Raw genomic sequence first — 3,058 nt, 5'->3', positions numbered from 1 at the left:
TGTTGAAAAACAACTTTTCGCACTTGTGTTAGTGTTGAAAAACCACTTTTCGCACTTGTGTTGGTGCAGGAAACCACTTTTGCACTTGTATTAGTGTGGAAAAAACACTTTTCGCACTTGTGTTAGTGTTGAAAAACCACTTTTCGCACTTGTGTTAGTGTTGAAAAACCACTTTTCGCACTTGTGTTAGTGTTGAAAAACCACTTTTCGCACTTGTGTTAGTGTGGAAAAAACACTTTTTGCACTTGTGATAGTGTTGAAAAACCACTTTTCGCACTTGTGTTAGTGTTGAAAAACCACTTTTCGCACTTGTGTTAGTGTTGAAAAACCACTTTTCGCACTTGTTTTGGTGCAGGAAACCACTTTTGCACTTGTATTAGTGTGGAAAAACCACTTTTCGCACTTGTGTTAGTGTTGAAAAACCACTTTTCGCACTTGTGTTAGTGTTGAAAAACCACTTTTCGCACATGTGTTGGTGCAGGAAACCACTTTTGCACTTGTATTAGTGTGGAAAAAACACTTTTTGCACTTGTGATAGTGTTGAAAAACCACTTTTCGCAGTTGTGTTGGTGCAGGAAACCACTTTTGCACTTGTATTAGTGTGGAAAAACCACTTTTCGCACTTGTGTTAGTGTTGAAAAACCACTTTTCGCACTTGTGTTAGTGTTGAAAAAGCACTTTTCGCACTTGTGTTGGTGCAGGAAACCACTTTTGCACTTGTATTAGTGTGGAAAAACCACTTTTCGCACTTGTGTTAGTGTTGAAAAACCACTTTTCGCACTTGTGTTAGTGTTGAAAAACCACTTTTCGCAGTTGTGTTGGTGCAGGAAACCACTTTTGCACTTGTATTAGTGTGGAAAAACCACTTTTCGCACTTGTGTTAGTGTTGAAAAACCAGTTTTCGCACTTGTGTTAGTGTTGAAAAACCACTTTTCGCACTTGTGTTTGTGTTGAAAAACCACTTTTCGCACTTGTGTTGGTGCAGGAAACCACTTTTGCACTTGTGTTAGTGTTGAAAAACCACTTTTCGCACTTGTGTTGGTGCAGGAAACCACTTTTGCACTTGTATTAGTGTGGAAAAAACACTTTTCGCACTTGTGTTAGTGTTGAAAAACAACTTTTCGCACTTGTGTTAGTGTTGAAAAACCACTTTTCGCACTTGTGTTAGTGTTGAAAAAACACTTTTCGCACTTGTGTTGGTGCAGGAAACCACTTTTGCACTTGTATTAGTGTGGAAAAACCACTTTTCGCACTTGTGTTAGTGTTGAAAAGCCACTTTTTGCACTTGTGTTAGTGTTGTAAAACCACTTTTCGCACTTGTGTTGGTTCAGGAAACCACTTTTGCACTTGTATTAGTGTGGAAAAAACACTTTTCGCACTTGTGTTAGTGTTGAAAAACCACTTTTCGCACTTGTGTTAGTGTTGAAAAACCACTTTTCACACTTGTGTTAGTGTTGAAAAACCACTTTTCGCACTTGTGTTGGTGCAGGAAATCACTTTTGCACTTGTATTAGTGTGGAAAAAACACTTTTTGCACTTATGATAGTGTTGAAAAACCACTTTTCGCACTTGTGTTAGTGTTGAAAAACCACTTTTCGCACTTGTGTTGGTGCAGGAAACCACTTTTGCACTTGTATTAGTGTGGAAAAACCACTTTTCGCACTTGTGTTGGTGCAGGAAACCACTTTTGCACTTGTATTAGTGTGGAAAAACCACTTTTCGCACTTTTGTTAGTGTTGAAAAACCACTTTTCACACTTGTGTTAGTGTTGAAAAACCACTTTTCGCACTTGTGTTGGTGCAGGAAACCACTTTTGCACTTGTATTAGTGTGGAAAAAATACTTTTCGCACTTGTGTTAGTGCTGAAAAACCACTTTTCGCACTTGTGTTAGTGTTGAAAAACCACTTTTCGCACTTGTGTTGGTGCACGAAACCACTTTTGCACTTGTATTAGTGTGGAAAAAACACTTTTTGCACTTGTGATAGTGTTGAAAAACCACTTTTCGCACTTGTGTTAGTGTTGAAAAACCACTTTTCGTACTTGTGTTGGTGCAGGAAACCACTTTTGCACTTGTATTAGTGTGGAAAAACCACTTTTCGCACTTGTGTTAGTGTTGAAAAACCACTTTTCACACTTATGTTAGTGTTGAAAAACCACTTTTCGCACTTGTGTTAGTGTTGAAAAAACACTTTTCGCACTTGTGTTGGTGCAGGAAACCACTTTTGCACTTGTATTAGTGTGGAAAAAACACTTTTCGCACTTGTGTTAGTGTTGAAAAACCACTTTTCGCACTTGTGTTAGTGTTGAAAAACCACTTTTCGCACTTGTGTTAGTGTTGAAAAAACACATTTTGCACTTGTGTTAGTGTTGAAAAACCACTTTTCGCACTTGTGTTGGTGCAGGAAACCACTTTTGCACTTGTATTAGTGTGGAAAAAACACTTTTCGCACTTGTGTTAGTGTTGAAAAAACACTTTTCGCACTTGTGTTAGTGTTGAAAAACTACTTTTCGCACTTGTGTTGGTGCAGGAAACCACTTTTGCACTTGTATTAGTGTGGAAAAACCACTTTTCGCACTTGTGTTCGTGTTGAAAAGCCACTTTTCGCACTTGTGTTAGTGTTGTAAAACCACTTTTCGCACTTGTGTTGGTGCAGCAAACCACTTTTGCACTTGTATTAGTGTGGAAAAACCACTTTTCGCACTTGTGTTAGTGTTGAAAAATCACTTTTCGCACTTGTGTTAGTGTTGAAAAACCACTTTTCGCACTTGTGTTAGTGTTAAAAAACCACTTTTCGCACTTGTGTTGGTGCAGGGAACCACTTTTGCACTTGTATTAGTGTGGAAAAAACACTTTTCGCACTTGTGTTAGTGTTGAAAAACCACTTTTCGCACTTGTGTTAGTGTTGAAAAATCACTTTTCGCACTTGTGTTGGTGCAGGAAACCACTTTTCCACTTGTATTAGTGTGGAAAAAACACTTTTTGCACTTGTGATAGTGTTGAAAAACCACTTTTCGAACTTGTGTTGGTGCACGAAACCACTTTTGCACTTGTATTAG

The sequence above is a fragment of the Myxine glutinosa genome, unplaced genomic scaffold (genome assembly GCF_964187855.1).
Source record: "Myxine glutinosa unplaced genomic scaffold, kmMyxGlut1.1 SCAFFOLD_455, whole genome shotgun sequence".
In the NCBI taxonomy this organism is placed as follows: Eukaryota; Metazoa; Chordata; class Myxini; order Myxiniformes; family Myxinidae; genus Myxine; species Myxine glutinosa.
Note: the sequence above shows the minus strand (reverse complement) of the source record.